The 27,021-nt window shown below is 40.8% G+C and overlaps 1 protein-coding gene and 1 non-coding gene across 12 annotated transcripts in view; both read left to right on the forward strand.

The window, feature by feature from the left end:
* The window catches only part of PLD1 (phospholipase D1), a 231,114-nt gene that overhangs the window by 37,458 nt on the left and 166,635 nt on the right, over positions 1–27,021 (forward strand). For 5 of the 11 annotated variants that reach the window (XM_035278533.3, XM_035278537.3, XM_078353838.1 and 2 more), the window contains exon 1: positions 5,762–5,868. The exons of the other annotated variants lie outside the window; for them this stretch is intronic. The gene's annotated coding sequence lies outside the window, so the exon portion shown is untranslated. Of the gene's footprint in view, positions 1–5,761; positions 5,869–27,021 lie in introns of those variants that run through there. 11 annotated transcript variants of the gene reach the window in all.
* LOC118149104 (U6 spliceosomal RNA) lies at positions 8,311–8,417 on the forward strand. The gene has a single exon (XR_004736259.3). It is a non-coding gene; the product is annotated as a U6 spliceosomal RNA (small nuclear RNA).

A 27,021-nucleotide genomic window follows, 5' to 3' on the forward strand; every position in this document is an offset into this window, starting at 1 on the left:
GGGAAATTTAAACTTTTTGGTTCCATCTTCATCACCTGAAAAATGGGGAAAATAATGGTATCTAACTCACATGGCAGGTGTGAATGTCAAGTGAGATATTGGTTCTAGGAAGATATTATGGCAGTAGTGTTGGCTGTTGCTTGGTAATGATCATTAAGTAACATAAATGATTTAAATATAAGCAACAAATGCATATATGAATGCAACGTAAGGTAGCATTTTTGTTATGTGCTTTTTACAATGGTCGATTTCAGAGGTATAACTCGTCATATGTAGTTACTGATAACTAAGTGGGAGAAAGTAGATATAAGTACACAGAAAGTTAAATGCCATCACTATTTAAATAACCCATCCACATAAATTAGAAAGTCGCAAGGCATAATTTGTTGCCTAATGGATTTGCTGCTGCTGATTGCTGTAGTTGTTGAGCGATTGTTTTTTTTAAAGCAGGGTGACCTGAAAACACTTTGTAGGAGACATGGGTTTGGGCTACCCCTTGGAATGCTGGGGAGGATTTGACTCCTTTACTGCTGAGGAGGGGGAAGGGCACGGACGCAGTTGGGACAGTGGCACAAACTCAAAAGGAAGGAAGAACTGGGCAATTTGAAAAACGGAATAAGCCAGTTTGGCTGGAAGGCGAGGTCTTGTGAGAAAGCAGATTGAGAGCGACACAAAACACAGGGTAGGATCTAAAGCAAATGGCTTCAGGTTAAAGGAACTGCCCGGGCAACAGGAAACCCTTCCTTAGGTTGGGTAAGCAAGGAAGGAAATGCTTCTGGGCAATTAGGAAAGAAGGCAAATTATCAAGGGCTTGTTCCTGCCAGGTTTAGTACCCTCTTCCCTTACAGTGGAGGCAGCTGTGAGCAAAACCTCCGCCTTTTGTATAGCGGATGGGTGTGCCGTGTCCAGAGACAGGAAGAAAGGCCAGCTCTTCTGTTCCTGGGATGCAGAAACCAATTTTGAACCCTTTTTTTCCCCACAAAAATTCTCACTCTAGTTTTTAGGTGACTGATTCGAAGGCAAGTGACAATTTTCACTATGGCTCCTTATTTTAAAAAGGAAGAAAATAATAAGGAAATTTGGAAATGAAAGATCAGTCAATCAACATAGTAGTTTACTTTTTAACTGCATATTAAGAAATGTTCAGCTTTTTTTTTTTAGAAGTTACTGTATTGTGTCAGATTAGTTATATAAAGCCACATTCTCATTGTGTAAAAGGAAGTCATGTATTATTATATGAAAAGGGTCCAAAGTCATCTGTTAACTGATCAGGTTATTTGAAAAGAGAGGTTATCTAGTTAGCCATGAGATAAAATGTGTTTGAAATTATACAGTGTTATGTAAAATTATAGTAATTTAAAAGGTACCATCACATGCACCTTCAGTGGTTTGTTATTACAAAGTTACAAAACGATGTCACACTTCCCAGCGTTAGAATAGATTTCAGAGCAGTTTGGAGTAATTAAGAATAACCTTGTAAAAGTAAAAGAAGCAAAATAAAATATAGACAGGAGCCATGACAGATGTTGCAGAATAGGGAGGGATGTGGAGACAATAAGCGCTGCTGTGATGACCGCAGCCCTGGCAACACGCGTCACAGATTAAATCATGAATGCCAGTTCGTGGGCACAGAGAAGTGAGAACAGAGAGCCCATTGTTTCAGCTCGTCCATCTAATTTCAAACCAATTGCTCAAGTAAAGGCTTCTCTCTTGGTTAGGGCCAATGGCAAATTAAAGAGCTGAAATATTGCAAATCTTGTAATTCACCCTGAATCACCAATCAGAACTAAATAAAAGAGCTTTGAGCACAGAAACGAATTAAATTCTTAGCCCTGCTTGCAAATAGAAGCCTGGAGAGAAGTGCAACTCAGTCATTTGGGTGGGCAGCCACTGCGCCCTGCTCTTGCAATCAGGTTCTAGCTGGTGTGGCATGGGGGAGGGGCTCTCATCTCACTCTTCTGTGCCCATGACCACAGCTCCATGGAGTGGGGTGACAGGTCCCGCCATCCGCTGCAGGACCGGCGCAGGGCGCAGTGCGGGGGCCCAGGAAGGGGAGTGTCTTCTTAGATGGCAGCGTCTGCTGATGTTCAAGACATGTTTGGGTTCCTGCCTTTTCCTACTCTGGATCACTGTAATGAACTAATGAGCTAATACACGTGAAAGCACTTTTTTTTACACAAATGAAGGGATTACTGTTTCTATAATTTAGAGTGTGGAGTCAGGTGGTGGAAAGAGCGCAAAGTCAGAGGTCCTGGGTTTGCATCCTAGCTTCGAGAGCCGGCTCCATCTCATACTAGGTCCGCCTTTTCCCAGTGCTGTTTTCAAGTGTTTTTCCTGTGCCTTTTGCTTTTCCCTTTCATTTTAATTAATTAATTAATTAATTAATTTTGAGACAGAGTCTCACTTTGTCATCCAGGCTGGAGTGCAGTGGTGCGATCTCAGCTCACTGCAACCTCTGCCTCCTGGGTTCAAGCAATTCTCCCACCTTAGCCTTCTGGGGCCTGCTGGGTATCTAACCTCCCTGGATGGCTCAGAGGACCTCAAACCCAGCCTTCTATAGTGAATTCCTTGGCTTGGGCATCTCCCCACCCTGCCCCCACCAGCCTGCCCTTCCTCCTTGTCCCTAGCTCTGTGAATGGCATTAGCAACCACCACGTGGCTCTGGCCCCGAGCTGGCTTGACAAGGGAGCCAGTGAGCTCATGCTGCTGCCAGGTTACTGCACAGCCTCCTTGATACAGTTTGTGAAGGCATACACTTGTACGTTTTACAGCACTGTCCGGTGCTGGAATATATGATTTCTTCTCACCCAACAAGGCCTCATTCCTCCTACTTACCCTTTCAACATGTATATCTGGTCGCTTTCTGGTTTAGTATTCCTTGGTGACACCTCTTTGCTCCATGATGTGACACGAGAGGACTCTGCCTTCCTCATAGCGTTTTCTTCTGCTGGTCCCCGAGCCTTACTAAGGTTCCTGCAGGCAGTCCCTGCGATGGCCCCCACCCCACTTACCCCTTTGCTTTGGCAGACTGAGCAAGTGCCCTCTGCCTGGGGACCCCTTCTCTTCCATGTCGCCTCCAGGTCTCAGTTCTGTGGCTGCTTCTCTGGAAAGCCTTTGTGAGGACTGTTCACAGTACATGCGTTGTCTATTGTCCCCCCTCCCTCGCATTTGACCAGGGCCTGGCAGGGTTTAAGTAGTGTGCACTCAGGAAGACAGAGTTACGAAAGTACATGGCTAGCAGCACCGACCTGGGTTCTAATCCCAGCTCTGTCTCTAACTGTGCGATCTTGCCAGTGTACTTATTACCCTTTGGGTACCTCAGTTTTCTGTCATCTGTAAAACGGACATAATAGAGTGGGAAGGTTTAAATGCGTTAACACTTATAAAGCATTTTAGAACCAAGCTTGGCTCATCATAAGAGCTTAAATAATAGCTGTCCTTATTTATTTTAGTAGTAGGACTCCACGGGCTCATTTAAAAGTCATATTGTGCTGTACTCTTACTATTGCTGGGGTTTTATTAAGGAATATAGTGTAATTTGGGGCCCACAACTTTTCATCTTCATTAAGGTTAATATCAGATATTCATTTTAGTAGAATTAATTTATATGTGACAAAAGGAAATCGTTTTTCCTGAAAGATAAGAACAATTCTGGGAATACAGACATACAGAATCATGGAGACACAGTCCCAACAGTAGTTTATCTAGCCGAGTTGGAGATTTATTCACATTTCTTCCATTTCAAAGATTGTGCTGGTCTCCCAGAAGCATTTTTTGAAGCTCTTTGTGCAGAAGAGAGATCAATATTATTTATCAGAGGCCTTCCTTGGCCATGCAAATCATCATGTATGTTTGCAAACCAGAGCCACGTAAAAGAGATGGTTTTGAATATGATTACTTTTGTTTTGCATGAGCGTTTTTATATCCTCTAGAAATCTTTCACTCTTGTGGGGACACAGTTTAATAATCTTTAATGACATGTTGTATGTGACATTAATGTGCTCACATAGCTGATGCTTCCCTGTTTTTCTTCCAACATCAGAGTAGTAACATTTCCCCCGAGGTTTGCTCAGGCCGTCCAGCCTTCTCTTGCTTTTGCCAGCAGGGGGGGCACGAGCTCCTTTGAAAGTCAGCACATGTCTTCAGGCTGGTTTTTTCTTCCAGAGGTGGAGTGGATTGTCTTGCCCACTCCTTCTAAAGTGACCCCATGAGATCCTGTCGAGCCCTGATCTGGAAGTGGGTAGAGGAGATGGGCACGGTGTGTGTTAGATCTAAAATAGCCTCCAGGATTGTCGTGGCTGAATTTGTTAAGCTAATGGCTTATATTTCATAGGTTTTGAGTAACTTGAATTTTACCAGAAATTCATGTAAATCAATTTGGCAACAGGTGAATCAAATTTTACTTGGCATATTTAGTCCAATCTTATGGCTTAGGAAAAGCAAGGTTCAGAAACCTTGACCCTTATGTTAAGGTAAGTCTTATTATTAAACAAAACACAAATCATGGCAACAAGCTGTTAGAATTAAAACTGTTCTTGGAGTTGAAAACTAGGGGAAAATATATACTGTGAGCACATTGTGTAAAAAGCTAAGCATAGATTCTTAATCCTTTTTTTTTTTTTTGAGTCGAGTCTCACTCTTGTTGCCTAGGCTGGAGTGCAGTGGCGTGATCTCTGCTCACTGCAACTCTACCTCCCAGGTTCAAGCACTTCCCTTGCCTCAGCCTCCTGAGTAGCTGGGACTACTGGTGCGCGCCACGCTGCCTGGCTAATTTTTTGTATTTTTAGTAGAGACGGGGATTCACCGTGTTGGCCAAGATGGTCTTGATTTCCTGACCTCATGATCCATCTGCCTCAGCCTCCCAAAGTGCTGGGATTACAGGCGTGAGCTACCATGCCTGACTCCAGATTCTTATTCTTTCTTAAGCAATATGCTAGAACATACTGACTGCTTTAAGATTTAACTGCTTTAAGAAATTGATCAACATTTTACTAGAATGAAAAATAAGTTTAATTTTTTGCTATGAAATTATAGTGAGTGGTATTAAGTTCCATTTTAAAAGGCAACTAAAAGATCCATGTTAAAAGACATGTCGTAGCTTATAAATCTGTTCTAAATGTCGCTGGTGCAACTGAATTATAAGAATGTTTTTAAGATTTACAGACACTAAGAATCAGAAATTAGAAGGTTCTTTGACAAATTTTTCTTTTGAATTTAAAATTAATCTTTGGGTTCGATGAGGTTTTTAAGCTTATTCAGTGTTATCTGGAAATAGTAATCGTATCTACATTTGATTATCAGAAATGATGACTTCAAATGTCCCTCTTCTGCAGTGTGAAATGACACTGCTATATGTTCCACAACTGCCACCCAACTTGGACAACATCAAAGTCATCTCATGGCCCTAATGGAGGGCAGACTGTACTCCCTTGTTCAAAATAAATCAGTCACTTGAAGGCAGTGTCTGATGGGAGAGAAGGGAGTAAGAGTTCTCTTTGTTTTAACTTTGTGTTATGGTTTTCTTGGGCAGCAAGTACAAAAGTGCAGCTCGAAGCTGTAGCTCATTCTGTTTGTGGGTTTTATTTCTCACAGCAGTCCAGTGTCTATTTAACATAACGGGGAGTGGTTTCAAGTTCATTACTAAAGCTTATAGGCTAAAGTGCTTTGTGGGCTTGGCTATGACTTAAGTCGCTTTGGGGAGTCAGCCAAAACTGGGCTTGGGAACAGGAAGGCTTTCCCCGTTTATTTGGATTCTCAAGGTAGTCCGTTTTGCCCCCTCTCGGCTATCAGCTGCTTTGGAGATTGTTTTCGCAGTGAGGATTCTTTCTTTAAAGGGATATGGAGCGACTACTTTCACAGGGGCACCAGGTTAGTAAATAACGTTTTGCACTTTCGGCTGCATGTGTCAGGTTTTCTTTCTGAGCTCATGGTGTGATGATAGGACAGATGGGGTTGCTGCATTCATTTAGAAAATAATGAGTTTGTTTAACCTGTGGAGGTGTAGGCAGTTGTGTTCTCTTTGTAATATATATATTGTTTGACCATATTAAGTACAATTGGTAGCCAGGAGGAAATGACATACTAATATATGTGTTAGATTTGCAGTCTAGAGGTCTTGTTAATGAATATCAGGCCCCCCTCAACGGTTTGTTTTTTTTTTTTTGAGGCAGGGTGTTGCTCTGTCACCAAGGCTGGAGTGCAGTTGAATGATCATGGCTCACTGTAGTCTTAACCTCTTGGGCTCAAGCCTCCCAAATAGCTGGGATTACAGGTGCATGCCGCCACACCCATCTAATTTTTTTTTTATACTTTTTTATAGAGACTGGGTTTTGCCATGTTTCCCAGGCTGGTCTCCAACTCCGGGGCTCAAGCAATTCGCCTGCCTCATCCTCCTAAAGTGCTGGAATTACAAGCATGAACCACATTGCCTGGCCCTGTCTCTTTCTTATCATTACTTTCTTTGTGTCCTCGCACTAAATCTTCTGGGGCTAAGTATGATTTTTATCCGCAGTGGATTTTATTTTTTTAAACGTTAAGCAGAGGGGGGATTGTGCCCGAGCTGGTGTTGTCCTCCCACGCCACACTTGTGCACTCTTGTCTGATGCACGGTTTTTCCTCGGGCCTACTCCTTGGAGTTACAGTGAACCAGAATATCATTTTCATTTTCTCTTTGAAAAGTCTGGCACTTTTCTGGAATGCCCCATAAGATACTGGCATAAGAATTGATTCAGGCAGAGTGTACAGCTGGATTAAGCCTGACTGAATCCCGTCTTCAGTTTTGCTGTTTTTATTTTCAAGTGATTCTTCAGAATACGAGATTACCTTATCATTAAAGAACAGCTATAAAAATGCAGTGTGACTTGTAAAACATAAACGTATTGTTAACAGTAATTAAGAAATTAAGTCAGTATAATTAAGCACAGAGGAAGACACTGTCTTTATTAATCTCATTGATTTAAAGATCTAAAGAGCAATTCTGCCTCTGTTAATTTGCCACCAAAGCAATCTGGCATGAACTTGTTCTATAGGAGTAAGTAGTTCAATTTGGTGTTTTAAAGTTAGCAACACTTTATGGAATATAGTTTCTCTTGCTTTTTTGTTATTTTAAGTATTCTTTAGTTCAGGGTAATGTAGTAGTGTTTTAAAATATGCTAATATGCTTCTGTTATTGCAATTTTATTCTCCTTTTTTCCCCACTGGGAAATACAGTGTATTAGAAAGGGTCTATTCTTTCATGTTCTTCTCTGCTTAAAAAAAAAAAAAAAACGAGGGAGAAGGGAGACAGAAATAGATACTTACGAAAGTTCTTTGAGGTGATATGCTAAACTTTGAGGCTACCTTTTCCGTGAGTGCTAAGTTGAAGTTATATGTTTTGGCTGCATGCCATTTATACAAAATTGACTATATTTTATACTGCAAAGACACAACTGTACAGCTGTGTTATTGCCTCTGCCTCTGCAGATACCTTCTTTGAGAGGAAGTTTATTATGTCATTTTAGCTTTCCCAGAAGTGCAAAGATTACTAAGACTTTGCTTAGTTTTATATATATATGCACATACATGCCATATATTTCCTATTACTGCACATACATGCTATTGTGCAATTATTAATTATTAAATGGTATTAACTGACATTTGAAGGAATGACTTGTCCACCCGATTGTAGCTGCCTGATGATTTTATTCATTGATTACAGGTTTGTGTTTGATGCGTACAGACAAAGGTCTTTAAAAGCTTAACATAAAACTCATTTGTATCTTGGAGATCTCAGTTTCTGTGTTCCCAAGTGCTTCATAGCTTCTCATCTAGAGATAGTAAAAAAGCAAAGACCTTTGATTAAAAACGAAAATAATGTGGCAAAGGATTGGCTAACAAAGAAACTGCCTGAAACCCAGATTTTAGGGTTTTTCCAGAGAGTATACACATTAAAACGTTTCCTCCAAATGTGGGAGAAAAAAAAAAGGACTGCTCAGTAGAAGTTCAGAATCTGTAAATTTGAGATGAAGTGTCTAAGCAAAGCTTCAATTATTCCTGATTCGAGGTTTGGAACACACATTGCATTTTCGTTCTCATCCTGCCGGACTGGCTTAATTTTGTTACATCTGGGTCTTTTGGCCAATAAGACATGGGCATTTATCTCATAACATCCATCTGATCTTCAGCTGAGCTTTGTGCTGATTAATTTTTATCCAGCATGCTTTCTTGTTGATATTCAAAGTGATTTAGATGTCTCACATATCTCCTATGGTTTATGAACTTAGCTATGACCCAGCAGCGTGTGATACCTATTTTCTTATAAAATGAATCTGAGTGCTGTCTTTGGCAGCACTTATACTCAAATTGGAACGATACAGAGAAGATTAGCATGGCCCCTGCACAAGGATGACTTGCAAATTTGTGAAGCATTCCATATTTTTAAAGAATTATAAATCGATATAAAGACACATGCACACGTATGTTCATTGTGGCACTATTTACAATAGCAAAGATTTGGAACCAACCCGAATGCCCATCAAAGATAGACTCGATAAAGAAAATATGGCACATATTCACCATGGAATACTATACAGCCATAAAAAAGGATGAGTTCATGACTTTTGCAGGGATGTGGATGAATCTGGAAACCATCATTCTCAGCAAACTGACACAAGAGCAGAAAACTAAATACCACATGTTCTCACTTATGGGTGTTGAACAATGAGAGCATGTGGACCCAGGGAGGGGAACATCACACACTGGGGTCTGCTAGGGGTTGGGGGGCTAGGGGAGAAATAGCAGGGGGTGGGGAGACTGGGAAGGGATAACATTAGGAGAAATACCTAATGTAGTTGATGGGGGGACGGAGGCAGCAAACCACCATGGCATGTGTATACCTATGTAACAGTCCTTCAAGATCTGCACATGTACCCCAGAATTTAAAGTAAAATTAAAAAAAAGTGAATCTGAGTTTCAAACTTGGAGGTAAATCCTTAGGTAAACTTTTAAAACTTGAATTGGCTACGCCCCAAATGTTGAGGAAGTTGCGTGGCAGTAGGAGATCAGGAGGCTGAGGAAGGAATTGAAGGACTAGGAGTAGTGTTGGTATTAGAGGTGAATGTTCTGACTGCAAACCTCAGTGGATTTTCACCTGATGGACCAGTTCCCTTCACACCGCAGATCACGCCTTGTTCCTGTGTAATCACACATAGTCTTAATCTTTGCAGCACGTGGTTTGGGAAGTGTAGGCTTTTGATATGCAGTTCATAGCCTTGTCAGCTTCACGTAATGACTGAAACGAACAGTGCCACATCTGCCTTTCCATGCCTTACCTTCTGGTTCTTGCCCTCCTCGAGAACCAGGTGCTTGTGTGCACATAGGTCTTATGGTTATGTATCAGAAAATGTGGGAGATGGTGATGCCACCCACCCTGGAAATTCACTATTTTAGTAATGTCAGTAAATACTTACCTTCCCAGAGGGATTGCAAAAGCTGAGGACAGAGTATACTCCTGGAGCTGATCTGACCACAGAGCTCCCCAGTTACCTGTTTCTTTCTGAAAGTCCCAATTTAATCTTGACCTGGCATTTTGGGGTAGAGAAGCGGTGATGGTATAATAGTCATAGCAGAAGTGGCAGAATAGTGGCAATAACAATAATAATAATAATAATGAACACTCAGCAGACATTTCCTAAGTGCAATCGCTGTTCTAAGCCTTTTTTTTTCTGAGGCAGAGTCTCATTCTGTTACCCGGGCTGGAGTGCAGCGGCATGATCACTGCTCCCTGCAACCTCAAACTCGTGGTCTTAGTTAACCTCCCACCTTGGCTTCCCAAAATGCTGGGATTACAGGCATGAGCCACCATGCCTGGCCTGCTCTAAGCCTTTTACTTCGTCCTCACAACAACCTTAAGTGGTCGATTTTATTATCTCCATTTTACAGTTGAGGAAGCTCTCCAAGAAAGTTAGGTTGACCCAAGTCAGAGCAACTAGTAAGTAGCAGTGACAGTGTTGTGCATTAGAGAGTGCTGTGGAGGGGGAAACGGAAAATATAATCCAGTATTACAAAACTGTAAGGAAAAAATATAATCCAATACATTTCGGATTACACTATATCCAATATAATCCAGTATTTATTATTGAGATATTGACATCTGTGCTGCTCTTCCTTTCGAAGATGCTCCGTTGACCTTCTGTCAACAAGCAAGGGAAGCTGTTTGTGTCCTTTCTCTACTTAGGTTGGGGTGAGCTTGTGCTCTGCCTTCTCACTCACTCTGCTCATGACCAGTGGCAAGAACCTGGAGACCGATGGCAGTATAAAGAGGTTGCGCATGGTCCGTAAATGAAAACAGTAGGGACCAGTCAACATGGAGAATAGCCCTCTGCATTGAATACTGTATTTTAACTACTTAAGCTACTCTTGGGATTTTAGAGACTTTTTAAGGCTAAAATAATAAAACCACTAAAGCTAGGAACTTGGACTTTCTGATTGTTTAGCTTTAATATGGCCTGTATGAGTGTCCTCTTTATTTCTGCCCACTATACTTCCTGCTAGCAATCAAAGCTGTGGTGATTTTGTCAGTCTTGAAGGTTTTCTTAAGCTTAATGGATAACCAAGATTATGAGACATGTATTTTTTTAAAGACATAAATGTGCATTTGAAAATATTGAGCAAGGGCTAGGCGTGGTGGCTCACGCCTGTAATCCCAGCACTTTGGGAGGCCGAGGTGGGTGGATCATGAGGTCAAGAGATCGAGACCATCCTGATCAACATGGTGAAACCCCGTCTCTACTAAAAATACAAAAAATTAGCTGGGCATGGTGGTGTGTGCCTGTAATCCCAGCTACTCAGGAGGCTGAGGCAGGAGAATTGCCTGAACCCAGGAGGTGAAGGTTGCGGTGAGCCAAGATCGCGCCATTGCACTCCAGCCTGGGTAACAAGAGCGAAACTCTGCCTCAAAAAACAAAAATATTGAGCAAACAACTTCTACCCAATTTGGCTAAAATGTAAACGTGATGAATAAGTTTGGAATGTATAGGAATATAGAACAATACAGCCCAGACAGATTAAGGAGCTAACTTAAAAGAAACCAAACAATAAAACTTCTGATCTGTGAATGGGTAAGCACTTTCTCTTCCCAAAATCAATAGAGGAAATCACAAAAGGAAAAAGTCAATCAATTTAAATTTTTTAGGTAGGAGTGTAGAAGCTTTGAATATAAAAATGCTAATTGAAGGATTATTTATTACCATGAAAAGCTGCAAATAATAAAACATAGGGTAGCAGAAGAAAATGGCATGGTAGACCATTACAATTTTATTTATGGAAAACTGTCATAGGAGGAAATGGTGGTGACAGACCTTTAAACTATCTATTAAACTATCTATACACCACACATGTGAATGTGTTTAAAATAGACCTCTCTATGTGTGTGTGTTCTGCTTACAGAGACAACGGAAAGCGAGATCGCCTTAAGTTAACAGGGATTTGGGGGTTAGTTTGAAGGTGGGATAAATCTGATGATTTATATTTTCTTCTTACACACTTTTCTACATATTGGTATTTTTAAACATGATTACTTTATATCATTTATAAAAGGGAAAAACTATTCATGGAGAAAAGAATGAGAATATACCAACATTTAATAGTGGAAATAGACTAACATTACTCTTAATCTGTGAAGGTAATAGCTCTAAGACTGATTTTAATTTTCTCAAATTTTTACATATTTAAGGTTTTCTTAAATAATAATTATTTTTCTAATGAAAGTTAAAATCAATTAGAAGTGACAGTTTAGAGTTGACGTGAAATGTGACAGGTTAGAGTTGAGGCGAAATGAACTTTTATAAAGGACAGGATCCGTTTACTTTGGAGAACAATTATGTTTCTGCCCTTATACATCATGTTAGGAAACATACCTTTTTGACTTTTCTGTGTCAGGCTTATAATTTTAGTTAGGTTTTACAGTTAATTAAATTATAAAGTTGATAGTTTAGTTAATAAAGGATATGGAAGAAGTTCACTGAAATACTTGAAACATCAGTCCAGGAAAGATCCTTTGAGGGATTTTCAATATATCCAGATGTCCGGATAATAATTCTTTGGTCTAAGCGCAGTTGGTGATGTGATCAGGGACACATCACCATACCAGGGCATACCAGGGCAGTCCTTAGTAGGGACGATTTCACTGGAATGCTGAAGGCAGAAGAAAACCTTAGAGTAGCTGGCTTCATTCTTCCCCCTCCTCATTTGATAGATCAAGTCACTGAAGCCCAAAATGATTGTCCTCAAGGCTACAAAGTTGTAGTAGATTCGAATGGGGGTTTTTGAGGTCCTTTGACTCCCCATTTGCTACTCTTTATAATATTCTGCTCATTTTCACACACTGTAGTAATGATGAATGAAACCATATTTCCATTTATCGTAGGTTGGTAAAAAGAAAAAGCTAATGCATTCGGCACTTACTTAATGATTGAGAAAGAGGCGGTAGGCTGATAACGCCTCCTGAGGAAGACCTACCAACTTCACATGCTCATTATTCTCACCATGCTACTGGAACATTTTGTTCTTAGGCACAAGGCTACTTTACACACATCTGGTTTCTGTGTTTGCTCTGGAAGACATGAGCCACCTGGAGTGACTAGAGAACACTTGATACTGAGCCGTGAGAATTGTTTTTTACAGCTTTATTGATATTGTATAATTTACAGATCATAAAGTTAAGCCCTTTGAACTATACAATTCATTGGTTTTTCAGATATCCACAGAGTTGCGTGACCATAACTATCATCCATTTTTTGAACATTTTCATTACTCCAAAAAGAAACTTTGTACCCATCCTCCCTGCCTCCCTCTTCTCCTCCCCTAGCTCCAGGTACCTGTTATTCTACTTTCTTCCTTTTTCTTCCTCCCTTCCCCTCCTCTCCCTTCCCCTCCCTTCCCCTCCCCTCCCCTCCCCTCCCCTCCCCGCCCCTCCCCTCCCCTCCCTTCCCCTCCCCTCCCCTCCCCTCCCCTCCTCTCCCTTCCCCTCCCCTCCCCTCCCCTCCCCTCCCTTCCCCTCCCCTCCCCTCCCCTCCCCTCCTCTCCCTTCCCCTCCCCTCCCCTCCCCTCCCCTCCCTTCTTTTTTCTTTCCCCATTTTGAACATCTCATCTGAGTGGAATCATACAATATGCGAGAATCCTGAACATTTTGATTTGATTTTCAAAGACCACGTAGGCAAACACGACGTGGTTACTCTGCAGGCCTCGTCTTCCCGGCAGCGTCCTGAGTATGAGATGAAAACCAAATGAACTCTGTCAGTGCTGTCAATTATTTTATTAGATTAAATGACTTGTTTTTGGCCTCTGGAGTGTCTAACTCTTCAACTTTTCAAAGTTAGATAAAAGTACATACTCATTAATATGAGTCTGTTGTAGGCCATGTTGCAAAATTTCTGGGTGAGACCATTGCTTATTAGCTCTGACCTTGAGCAAATTACTTGACTTCTCTAAGACGCAACTTCCTTATCTATAAAATGCGGATAATAGTATTACTTATCTTAGAGGGTTCTTGCAAGAATTAAATGAAATAATGTATAGAAAAAGCTTATAATACCCAATAGATTATAAGTGTTAAATGAATATTAGCAATTATTATGTGTCATTGAAAATAAACTGTAGACCAGGTGCGGTAGCTCATGCCTGTAATCTCAGTACTTTGGGAGCCTAGACAAGAGGATCACTTGCGCCCATGAGTTTCAGTCCTCTGTGGGCAACACAGAGAAACTCCATCTCTACTAAAAACATAAATAAAATTAGCCGGATGTGGTGGCATGTGACTATCGTCCCAGCTACTTGGGAGGCTGAGGTGGCTGCGTTGCTTGAACCTAGGAGCTCAAGGCTACAGTGAGCTTTGATCACTCATTTTAGTAATGGGAAATGAAATTATATTTCCATTTCTCCTAGGTACGTAAAAACTAAAAGCTAATGCCATTCAGCACTTACCTAGTGATGTTGGAGAAAGAGGTGTTAGGCTGATTACTGCTTGCTAGGAAGACCTGTCAACTTCATCAGCATAGAGACAGAGTGAGACTCTATCTCAAAAAAAAAAAAAAAAAAAAAAAAGGAAAAAAGAAATAGAATAAGCTGTAGAATGTTATTTTATTCTATTTTTATGCTATAGTAATTATTTGAATTGGCTTGCAGGAATCTTCACACAACATTAAACATATACACATTCATACAAGAATAAAACATTAAAATCAGGTATCAGGAATAATTGTGTTAGTAGAAAGATAATATCAGAGGAAATAATAATAATAGTAATGATAGCCAACATGTATATAGCAGGTTCTCTTTTCTTTTCTCTCCCTTCCCTCTTCCCTCTCCTCTCTTCTCTTCTGTTTTAGAGACTGAGTATTGCTCTATTGCTCAGGCTGGAGTGCAGTAGTGTCATCAAACTTCACCACAGCCTTGACCTGCTGGGCTCAAACTGTTCTCCTACCTCAGCCTCTCCAGTAGCTAGGACTCAGGTGTGAGCCACCATCCCTGGTCTATAGCAGGGTTTTAATAAACCTTTCTTTCAGTGTCTTTCCTTGTGAGTTGAAGGAATAATGCCAAATCATAAATGAACAGAGACAACCAATGAGAGCCCCAGGCTGGGAAAACCTTCGATGGTTTCTAGTCTCCACTCACACTGGTGCACGAGACTTCGCCATAGATGACAGTCTGGTGTGGTGTGCTGATGGAACTCAGAGTGAGAGTGAGTTCACCAGCTCACACTTTGAATAGCTATTATTTATATGTATCTTAAGCACTTACTAGGAGCTAAGCTAGAATTAGAATCCAAAATGACTCCAAATCTACATAATCAGGATGTAAAATTGCTTCTTACCAGTTTTCCTGTTAATAGTTCTGTTTTACAGAGTGCTCTCACACATGTTAAACTGAAATTTACACTCTTGTAGCCACCCCCTCACCCTCCTGAGTCTCATAGTATCTTCTACATGGAGAACCAAATTCCTAATCAGATAGTGCTTCAGGTGTCTGAAAACAATTATCATGGCCTTCATCTACCTCACTTTCTTGCTCAGACATCCAGAGATACATATATTGTTTCTTAGATGACACAGTCCAACCCACCATACCTCTTCCTCTTTCCTGGAATGGGCTTTCCACTCACATGGACTCTGAAGTGGTTTTCAAGATTCCTGTCCTGGGAGCTTTACCAGCAGCAACCTCCCCAATGCCCAGATGTTGAGTAGCTCCTCCTCTGGGTTCCCGCTACACTTCTGTTCACATGCGAGAATTCACTGTGTCCTTCCCTGGCCTGTGAGCCCCTGAGGGAGAGCTTTGTTTATCTTTCCGTTCTAAACCCCATCCTAGCCCCTGACACTTAGTAACTTCTCAATACAGTGGAAGAGAGAACCTGATCTTACTTCATGTGGACACCTAACTATATCTGGTTTTAGAGAGGTTGCAACTATAAGAAACGTTTTTGGATAGGAAATGTGTAGGCAACCCTTGATTAACGGAGGGCTGAGGAAGATAACCAAAAAGCCCGTGGCTTCTCCTAGACCAAAAGTAAGTAGCATCATCTAGGGAAGAAGACTGGGAAGGCTTTTCTCTTGGTTACTGCACCATTCATTTTCACTTGGTGAAAGTGTCCACTAACATCCTGATGTAAGTAAGGTGATTGTCTGTTGGACAGGGTTGATATCCACCACCTTTGCTCAGAGAAATGTAGATAACATTGGCCTCTATCTAACATATGGTTGAATGACAAAGTTCACAGTAAACTTGATACCGGTGTTCAGATGAATGCTGATAAGAAGATACAGTCCAAAGTTATGTTTCTGTTTTAATAAGAGACCTTTGCAGTTTTCATGGAGTATGTATAGAGATAGTTTCTTAATGTGTGGATAGGGGGTTAATTTAAGGAAAAGCAGCCCGGTGCGGAGGCTCACACCTGTAAAAGCACTTTGGGAGGCTGAAGCAGGCAGATTACCTGAGGTCAGGAGTTTGAAACTGGCCCAACCAACATGGAGAAACCCTGTCTCTACTAAAAATACAAAAATTATCCAGGCATGGTGGTTGGTGCCTGTAATCCCAGCTACTTGGGAGGCTGAGGCAGGAGAATCGCTTGAAACTGGGAGGTGAAGGTTGCAGTGAGCCAAGATCACGCCGTTGCCCTCCAGCCTGGGCAACAGGAGTGAAACTCCATCTCACAAAAAGAAAAAAGAAAGAAGAAAAAGTGTGTTAACTGTGGAAACAAAGGGACTGGCCTATATCTAAAGGAAAGAAAACAGATCTCACTCAGGGTTTGTTGTGATTGATAAAAAATGGTCCACATCTTAAATGGATTAATTATGGGTCCAACTGGAACATTCTACACAGAATGAGCCCAGGTGCTGGTTGTTTTGTCTGGGAGTCTCAGGACTTACCACGTGCCTACTCTGAGCACTAGACTTAATACTTTCCCACTCTGTAAATCCTAGGAGGCACAGCTTCTTGACACCTGGGTTTGAATTTGCCAGGCTTCAACATCCAACTTGAGTCTGCCTCCCTTGTGCATGGTTACAGCACCAGACACCCCAGTGAAACCATCTTCTTCTTTTTGCTGTTTGCTGGTTTTTCCAGCAAAGGAGGTCTGGCCTAGGTGTAAAGGAGGAAGAGGCTGATGTGGAATTCTGAAGTTGAGGTAGATGCCAGGGTGCGTTTTCTGAGACCAAGAAGGAGGCTCCTCTGGAAAGCGCTGGCTCTTGGGAACTCGGGCTGATGGAGCATCTCCCTTTTTTAGGAAGCTCTGCATTTTCAAAGGCCTTTTAACTGTTGGATGGCTTGATACATTAGAAAGTTAGTAACTTGCCATGGTCTGTAGAAGGGGGATCCAGACCCTGCTTTGCCTGACTATAAGTGTGTTCCTACCCCTTGCTCTGGTCCTTCCCAAGTAGCCCTCCTGTGAAATTGGCTGATCCAAAATTCCCAGGGCTTTCTCACAAGAATAGCTGTTAGTCCAGGTGACTGCCGGCCTATACATGTATATGTGTGTTTAAACTTAAATGAGGATGTATACATTTATCTTATTCAATTTTGTTTAGCAGGGAACAACTTTGTGTATGTCCCTTTTCCCATATTTTTACAGTGTGATTACCAGATCAAAAAGTATAGATGCTTCTGTTGCTCTTCAAACATCCTACTAAATTTTGCCTGAGAATGGTGTCTCCATTAATAATGTCACCAGCAAGAGCTTGGTTTAGCACAATAGTGACTAGTTTTTATTACAATCCATTGCTGCTCTCATTTGGGCTTGGAACTTGGGTCTCTTGTGGAAACTCATGCATTTGATTCTCTCCTGGAGTTCCTCAAGTCCCCGTTAAGCCCCATCACTGAGGCTGACTCAGGCTAGTGAGTTACCCGCCAGTGCTCCTTTGGTGATTGACAAATGCCTCCAGGTTGCAGTGGCCTCTGGATTCCTCCTTGAGCCAGACCCTTTGGGGCTGCACTGCCCCAGACTTTGCTCTGCTTGCCTCTCATCCTTTTACTGTCAGCCTGCTCACTTCTTTCCTTTTCCTTCATTGTAAAATCCTGAGTTATTTTAGGCAGTTTATAGAAAATCTCTGAAACTAGAGGATGTCTCATGACAGTGGCAGAGTAAGAGTGTTGAGAATTAAAAGCTATTCTTTTTATAGAACCACGGTGGTTGAAGGAGGGATGTCTTGCAAACTTTTTAATACCTGGATGATTAATTAGCAAGAAATCCATTCTAATTGTTCTCATTATCACTAGATGAAGGCAGGGAAAGTGACAGCAGAAAGTGTGAAGAATGTATAATTGAAGGCATTAAGGAAAAGAACCCACCTAGTAGATTTTAAATCACAAAAAGGATGAAACTTAATAAAAGAAAGAATTTCTACCTGTATACTGTGTCATTCTCTTAGTTCTAGCAAGTGTAGATTTGTAAATCATGTAATTAAAAAATTAAATGTAATTTATTTTAAAAATGAGAATAAAGAAAAAAGTCAAATACACATCTTGGCGTCTACTGAAACCCCTTTCATTATTTGTATGACTTGTATAGGTGGAGTTATCAGGGTTCGAGAACGCTATTTAAACGAGTAAGAAATATTGAGCAAAACGGACTCCATCAGATGCTTCCTTAAATCCCAACTCACAGTCCAGCATCACTCAAATCTCTCGTGAGAGGACAGCTACTATCTTGAAACTCTCAGCCAAAAATGCAGGCCACCTTCTGCCTGAATAAGGCATGCCACTTAAAACCATAAACCCTACTGAAAAAACTCATTTAGATCCATTTTAAGCTTTAGTGTTGCATACGTGCTAAGCAAAATTGTGTTAATATTTAAAAGGAAAAAGTGACCTTGACAAGAAGCAGCTTCTGGATTGTGAAGGAAGGTGGTCCTATCAATCCACAGGGCAGCTTTACTATGCTTGATGAGTGATTCAGTATTTGCCAAAGTCTCAATGTATTTTCAATGGCTACATGATACATGCTTCTAAAGACAGGTTTGGAAATTTCAGAGGAGAGTAGAGCGCTAGATACACTGCCTATAGGTTCAGTTATTGCTTCTGTCATTTTCTCTGGGGATCTTCCTAGGTCCTTTATAAATATCATATGCCACTATCCAGGAGAAGGAAGGTCCTGGGGCAGCCATAACCAGTTGGTTTTGTCCTCTCTGGGCACAACGCTTCTGTCATATTTTCCTTCTTGGACATTTCTTCCTTCTGTCATGAAGGAAGTGTATTACTTTGGCGCTAGCCTAAATCAGTGTTTCGGAAGCTGATATGCACATGGCTTTCTTGGATGTCTTGTTAAAATGCAGATTCTGTTTCTGGAATATGACCAAGGTTCTGCATTTCCAAGAAGCTCCTGGGTGATGCCTATGTGGCTAGTCCATGGACCACACTCTCAGTAGCAAGGATCTCTGGGTTTCTATTGTCAACAGTCCCAGAGAGACAGACTGGGGGGGAAAGGTGAGCAATAAAACAGACGTTAAATGGCAGAGCAACATTTGTTCATTGATTACTGTGATTACTTTGGCCAGTGTTCAATTACGTTCAAAGAGGCAGCAGTGCACATTGATTAAGAACTTGGGCCGTGTAATCGTCTTTCTGCCATCCACCAGCTGAGTCATGTGAACACAAGACCAGTCTCTCTCAACCTCAGTTGCTGAAGTTGTGACACACAAATAATATAAAAATGTACTTTATAGGGTTATTGTGATGATTAGGTAATATAATGCGTATGCTTAATGTGTGCTTGCTAACTGTTAGTTGTGTTTATTGAACATGCCTTGCATATTAAGGTAGGGACAGAAAGATTAAAAGCCAACTCTTTAATTTCAGAGATTTAATTGGTTTATTTCGAAGTTCCAGAGTTGAGGTAAGATCTAAAACTTTTGACTCCAGGGCCAGTGCCCTTTCTGTCTGCATGCTCATTGGCTATTTCTTATATTGGGTTTCGGACCAGCTTTAATTAGGTAAAACTCATGTGCTGAATCATAGTGAATTGAACGCGTGCTGACTTTTAAGGCCAGGTGATTTAACATTTGGTGCCTGTGTTTAAGTGAGGTATTTCTGAGGATGGGAGTTAAAGGGCAGGTTTTTGTTTTGTTTTGTTTTTATCAGCTGATTTCTTGGGCAACTAGAACTGAATGATATCAAAGGCAGGTATAATCAATTTTTATTCTGGTGGAGCAAATTCTGAGCATATACTTGCTTTCCACTTTTGGCATCTATCTTTTTTTTTTTTCGAGACGGAGTTTCGCTCTTGTTACCCAGGCTGGAGTGCAATGGCACGATCTCGGCTCACCACAACCTCCTCCTCCTGGGTTCAAGCCTCAGCCTCCTGAGTAGCTGGGATTACAGGCACGCACCACCATGCCCAGCTAATTTTTGTATTTTTAGTAGAGACGGGGTTTCACCTTGTTGACCAGGATGGTCTCGATCTCTTGACCTCGTGATCCACCCACCTCGGCCTCCCAAAGTGCTGCGATTATAAGCGTGAGCCACTGCACCTGGCCGGCATCTATCAAAGTGATTTCAAAAGGACTCTGTTTTTATATGCGCTAACATGTTTTTCTAATAGAGACTGAAAACTTTGCACCCTTCGTCTTTTGCAACAATTGCCTGTCATTGAGTGCATGTGTGCCTTTGAGGAGCTGGGTATCCCTGCTTTGTGTCCGTGTTTTGTGCATTCTGTGGAACCCTGTCTTAAAAAGGAAATGACCACTGACCCAGGATTTCTCTTTTCTTTATCAAATTGTTTTTTCTAGTTACTGAGCCTTGCGCTTTTTCTGAACTTATAATAGTCTTCTTTGTGATATGTACTTTTGTAGTTTTTGAAAGGCAATAATTCCCAGTATGATTTTTGTGTTTGTGAAAATGTAATTATCTCACTGAGCAGAGTCTTCAGAAGGTAACAGTGGAATTAAAGTAATATTCAATATGGACGTTGATAGATTGCTTTCTTTAAGTTGTTTTGACATCTTTTTCCCTTTTTATTTTAGATATAAGCCATTTGTCTATTTTTGTTATAAGAAATGTAAAAATAATTTTTGTCCCCGGTTTTTCTGCTGTGGGATCAAGGAAAATTACTTCCTCTTTCTTTGGATACTGATTGATTTTTACAACTCTGCTTATTATTCCTATGCCATTGCTGATTTTAAAAAATCTGTATTGGGATATAATTTATAAACCATGAAATTCACCCATTTAAAGTGAACAATTCAAGGTTTTTAGTATATTGATGGAATTCTCTATGCAGATTTTCGCTAGCACATTTTTTCTTTCTTTTTCCACTCTGTATGCTTAAGGTTCTCTGTATTAACATTTCTTTAATGAATTTTGCCACTATTTATAGTTTTGGGCAGATGTAAATACTGTAACAATGACTTTTTAAAAGCTACTAACTTAAAATGCATCCTGATTACATCTTATGTTTTTATTCACTTTACATTATTGCCATTTTAGTGGTGAATCGATAATGTATCAACTATGCCCATGTGTTCTTCATTACCCCTTCCCTCAGCCTTCCTGTTGACACCCATCCGGTTTACCTTGTTCACCTTAAATATTGCATTGTTTCTTAAATGTGGCAGACAGAATTCTGGTGGGCCCATTAAGGGACTTTACACAGCTGAAACTCATCTGGAAATCATTGTTCACTGTAGCAACTTTATAAAGAGAGCTGGTTTTCTGTTTAGCAGAGTATCTTTTTATATTTGTGACAGGATACCATAGTTTAGCTGGGTAATTAAAAAACACTGAATAAAAGTGATGTTACTTATCCTACAAGGTCATATTTGGGGTAGCCCAAACTTATTTTTACTAAAGACTTTTAATCTCTAGGACCACAGCATCAAAACCACTCTAGGGGAAGGGCTGCTGAGACAAAGTCTAAATGCCTTAACGTCACCTCTCTTGTACTCTGTGTCCAGGTACACTGCACCTTTTTGATTTCTTCAAACCTGTCATGGTTATGGAGATAAAATATGGTGGTCAGAGGGGAGAGGTATTTAGAATTTGGCTGGATTTATTAACTGATTGCATAGTGAGATTTAAGAAAGATAATTGCTAAGGTTGAGTTCCAGGATTCTGGTTCATGCAGCTGGGTAGATGACGTTTTCAATTCTTTTCAGGAAGAAAACATAGGAAAAGGGAATGTTTCATGGTTAAAAGATGTTGGATTCTGGGCCGGGCATGGTGGCTCAAGTCTGTAATCCCAGCACTTTGGGAGGCCGAGGCGGGTGGATCACGAGGTCAAGATATCGAGACCATCCTGGTCAACATGGTGAAATCCCGTCTCAACTAAAAATACAAAAAATTAGCTGGGCATGGTGGCACGTGCCTGTAATCCCAGCTACTCAGGAGGCTGAGGCAGGAGAATTGCTTGAACCCAGGAGGCGGAGGTTGCGGTGAGCCGAGATTGCACCATTGCACTCCAGCCTGGGTAACAAGAGCGAAACTCCGTCTCAAAAAAAAAAAAAAAAGAAAAAAAAGATGTTGGATTCTGTTTTGAGCTTTTTGAGATGCTCTATGGGATTACCCAGTGGGGAAGTTCCTACGCAGCTGGATAGATAGGTCTGAAGATCAGGGCAGGGAACACAGTTGGAAATGGTTACTGAGGGCCCAGTAGATGCTAGTGGCAGAGAGATGGCCTCTCTCTTCCGGGAGCTCCCAGTCTTCTAAGGGTGACAGAACCAAGGGGAAAGGAACGTACTCAATAGTCATATCCTTGAGGAAAAGAAACATCAGCATGTATTTTAACCATTAGAGTGGATGAGATCACCCTGAGAGGTGTGTAGAGTGAGAAAGAATAATCCCAGGACCCTGAACAATATTGGCATGTAAGTTTTGCGCATAAGAAGAAAAGCATCACAGAAAACTCCATCTCAGTTGCCAGACAGGGAGGAGGAAAACTAGAGGAGTTCAGTGACCCTCAAGAAGAACACAGTCAAGGGTTGTGCTAGAGAAAGATTGAGATAAGAATGGGGAGGTGTCCTTTAGATTCTGAAATATGCAGGTGGTTATGAACTTTGGAGACAGCTGTTTGGTGCAGTGTGGAAATGGAGGCCAGTGGCAGCAGGTTCAAGAGGGAGGAGAGATGAACTAGAAGGAGCAAGTAGACAACTTCCTTTGGAAGTTGACTTTGAAAAGGGGGTGAGAGACATAGGTGGAAAGCCCCATAAATGCCAGTCTGTGTAGCTGAGTGCTTTTTCTCCAGCTTGAGGTAAGTGCTAAGGAGGCAGATAATTGATGTGGCCCAGGACTGAATTTTTCCAGGTGACTACCAAAGAAGGACACACGAGCAGAGATTTTTGGGCAAGTGAAGAGTTAGAGATGGGCTACATGCTCTCAGCTGGATGAACAGGGGTGTGAGGTCTAGAAGGAGCTGGTGGCGAGTTAACACCTTGTCAGAGAGACAGTAATAGCTGAGTCTCAAGGGACCAGAGTCGCCCGCACAGCTGTCCCACCAGATAGGATGGAGATTTTTTTAATAATGAGTGAGTCACGAGGCAAATTTCCGGTCATTTTGTCGTAAGCCCTACCTTTGAGATGTTTTGCCGGCTTGGAAGAAGGATATAATACCACTAATATTTATGTTCATCCGTCATGCTGGAGGAAAATGGAAGTGTTATTGCTATTGTTCTGGCTGTATTATTTCCTTTTCTAGCTTTGCTTTTTTTTTTTTTGTCCAAATTAACCAGAATTGATTTATTTTCAATTCTAATAAGGAGTTTAGTTAGACACAAGGTGAGAAGACTGGTTTCCAGACATGAGATTTTGGTGAGGAGAATTTATGGAGATTGTACACATCTGAATATGAAAGCAGTAACTTATAGGAAAAGGAAAAAGCAGGGAACAGGAAGTTGAGGGGTCAGGACTGAGTCTCAGACCAACAGTTTCACAGTATGACCTTAATCGTTTTGAGTTCTTAGGTTAAGAATAATAGTTTCCCCTGTAGGATTATTAGGAAAATTAAGATGTATGTGTATGGAATGCCTTGTAATCCAGAAAGTGTTATGCACATATTCTCTATGCTGCCCAAACTGTGAGCAGTTCTAAGTCTTCTTCATATTCATTCCTTCCCATTTGATTCATTCAGAAACAGTGACAGAGAACCCAATAGACATCAGTGACTCAGGATTTAGAGACAGCCTCTCCCTTCAGAAAACTCAGTCTTTCAGAGGAGTCAGAGGCCAAGTGGAAAGGGAGGTGCTCAATGGACTCACTTGGGTGCCATAGAAACACTGAGAGCAAAGGCTTCTAAACCAGACCGGGCTATCAGGGGAGGCTTGCTGGAGGAGATGTCACCTGATACGACGAGTCCCAAGGGATGATAGGAATCAATCAGGCAAAGAAGGGGTTGGAGGAAGGCAAACCTGCAGAAGGAGCAGCATATTGCAAGGCTGAGGCTGCAGAGCATGGAGCATGTTTGGTTCAGTCCAGCTGAGCAGGGAAACCTAATACAAAAACCACGACCATGAGTCACAGCAAGAGAGAAGCGACAGAAGGGAACATATGTGTAATTGAGATACTTGAGAATGTCTCAAGTGGTAATAGGGGAAAGCCACAGGATCAGGAGAAGTTGATAAGGGAGTTTATTGGTGAAGTAATGAGAGGAGGCTGGAAACAAGCAAAGGTGGGACGCAGGAGAGGCAGAGGAGGGGCTCTCTTCCAATGTTTTCGTGGGAAAGGAGTCAAAATCACAAATAAGGTGAGGGACATTGAGAGATTCTGTCCTTAAAGCCTCCCTTGTCATGTAAAGTGAAATGCATGAGGTTATTTTATGTTTCAGTGCCTAGCATGGTGCTCAGCACATAGTAGGTGTTCAATAAATACACATCGAGTGAACTACTGTCATCCTGAGAACTGCTTAAGAAGCCCTACAGAGCAGCTGGACTGGAAAGCAAGGTGGCTTATCCATCTGGCTGGGGCATACTGACTCTTTCCAGTTCATCAAAGTTTGGCAGCCTGCTTTTTAACTTGCCATTTGTTGTTAGTATTGATGCAGCCTGTTTGCTTCTGACCTTGGGAATGTCGCAGGATAGAGATGTCCCAAGAATATCTCTATTCCTTAGTACTATGCATAGGAGCAGCAGTTTCTTGAACAAAGATCAAACTAGTTCTTTCCCAGTGAGGCTGGCGGCCCATCCACGCCCACTGAGCAGAATCTGGCTGCAGCTCAGACAAAAGCAGTTTATCCTGTCTGTCTGGTTGTCTTTCTTACACATTTCGGACATGGTTCAAAGCTGCGTTATAAGAAAAAAATCTGCCCCTGAAACAGACTTGTATGGGCAAGCAGGATGCAACAGACATGTGAGTTCTCGTCTCACCAATCCTTTGTATGATTTCTGAGCCTTTGTCTTCTCAGTGCATTGAAGAGTTTGGACCAAATGAATGCCTAGATCATCATGTGTGCCAGGTATTACAGACCAAGTTTTGTATCATCCATTGGTTTCGTCAGTCTAAAAATTGTATCCTCAGTTCTTATTCAGTGTCTGCCACCAAATATGTGCGCCATACAGGTTTTGAATTGAATTGAGTTGCATTAATTTCTGTTCTTTCTAAGACACATACACACACATAGTAAAATACTGCCCACTGGTTATGTAATTCACTTCCCTTATTTAGTTCATTTCTTCTCAACAAATACTAAAGCTATGAGAGAGATCAGGTTTGACTTCTTTCAGAGATGGCAAGATCTTAGAGCCTCTGAAGTGGGGTAAGAAGAACTAGGAGGTGTAGGCAGGCTCAGAAAAAGGAGGCTGTGATCACAGATTAATGTTTGCCGTGGAGAAGTAACTGGGAAGTCTGGGCACAAGTTTCATTTATTATCATTCTGCGTTCTCAAGGAGCTTACAGCTCAGCAAAAGGGAAAGAGCTGCAAATAGATAACTTTAGTTTAACCAAAGAAAAGAAAAAGCCAGATTTGTATGACAGAGACCACAGAAATAAAAATGCACTGAGTCCCTTTTGTACTCCTTGCTCACTGCGTTCTTTTCCCTCCTCTCTTGCTAAAGGTTACCACGCTTCTAAAGTTATTGGGCATCATTTCCTCAGTTAGTTTTTATGTCACACATCTATACATATTTATCCATAGGCAACATACAGGATTGTTCTGTTTTGAAATCCTAAACAAAAACTGTAAGCTGGCTTTTCCCCACCAAACTTCGATTTGACATTTATTCATGTTGATATATGTAGTTCTAATGCCCTTATTTTCTCTGCCATGTAGCATTTCATTTAAAACATTCATTTACCTATTCTCTGATAGGTGGATATTTTCAGTTGCCTAATTTTCTTTATTGTGATTAATGTTTTAGTGCCCATTTGAATATATGTCCCCTTATACCATGGGGGTATATTTTTGTGGACATACTTATGGGAAGAATTTCTGGGTAGTAAGTTCTATCATCTTCAAGTTTACTAGATATTGTGATATAGATATAATGAAATTACTTTCTGAAAGGTAACTTTAATTCACACCCCTACTAGCAGTGTATGAGAGTTCCATTTCCTTGTGAATACATTGTAATTTTAGACTTGCAAAAATTGTACCAGTCCAATGAATATAAAATGGTATCTCATTGTTTCAATATCACTTCCCTGATGACTGGGAAGTGTTTTATTGACAATTTAAAACTGATTTCCTGTGGATTGCCTGTATATGCTCCTGGCCCTTGTTCTTTGTATTTTTTATATTTATGTATTTATGTGAGTTCTTTAAACATACTACCTATGTCTTCTCCCAATCTGGGCTTCTTAAAAGATTGTTTTGTGTGTGTAATTTTCCCATTTGTTCAATGGACATTTTAAACTTTAGAGTAGTTGAATTTATAAGCTTTTCCTCTGTGGTTTGTGCTTTTTATGCCTTCCCAACTCTAAGGTCTTTAGAACATTCTTCTATATTTTATTTCAAATGTTGAAATTTTTGTAGTTCATGTTTAGGTCTTTAATCCTAAAAATGCTTGTTGTTCACATTTGGGACTATAATGTGGAAACTATTTGTATTCAAGGTTTGAGGTAGAGAACTAATTTAATTTTATATTTCCCTGAATTGCCAATAGTCTCAGCATCATTTATTAAAGACTTTATTTTTCTCTATTTTTTTTTCATTCCACTTTTGTCATACGCCAAGAACTCATATTTGAATAGGTTTTGGGGGTCCTTATTTGGTTTGGTTCATCTATTTCTGTGCCAATAATGTATAATTTTATTTTTTCAGGTTTGTAATAATTATAGGGCAAGTCTTATCTACTTGTTGGTTCTATGAGAAATTCTTGGGATTTTGAATTAGTAGATTTCCTTTGAGGAAAAACAACCTTTATTTACTCATTCAAATCCCTTGAGGAAAAGCAGCCTGTATTTACTCATTCAGCATCACGTTTACTGAGCGTTAGGATGTTAGTTTGGTCTTATGGCCTCCGTTTATTATTTCTAATGAGAAGTTCATAGTCATTAGTCTGGTTCTCCTGAACACCAGTTTTTTCCTCTGGCTGCTTTGGAAATTTTCTTTTTTCTTTACATGACAGCAGCTTGACT

Source organism: Callithrix jacchus, chromosome 17 (assembly GCF_049354715.1).
Source record: "Callithrix jacchus isolate 240 chromosome 17, calJac240_pri, whole genome shotgun sequence".
NCBI lineage: Eukaryota > Metazoa > Chordata > Mammalia > Primates > Cebidae > Callithrix > Callithrix jacchus.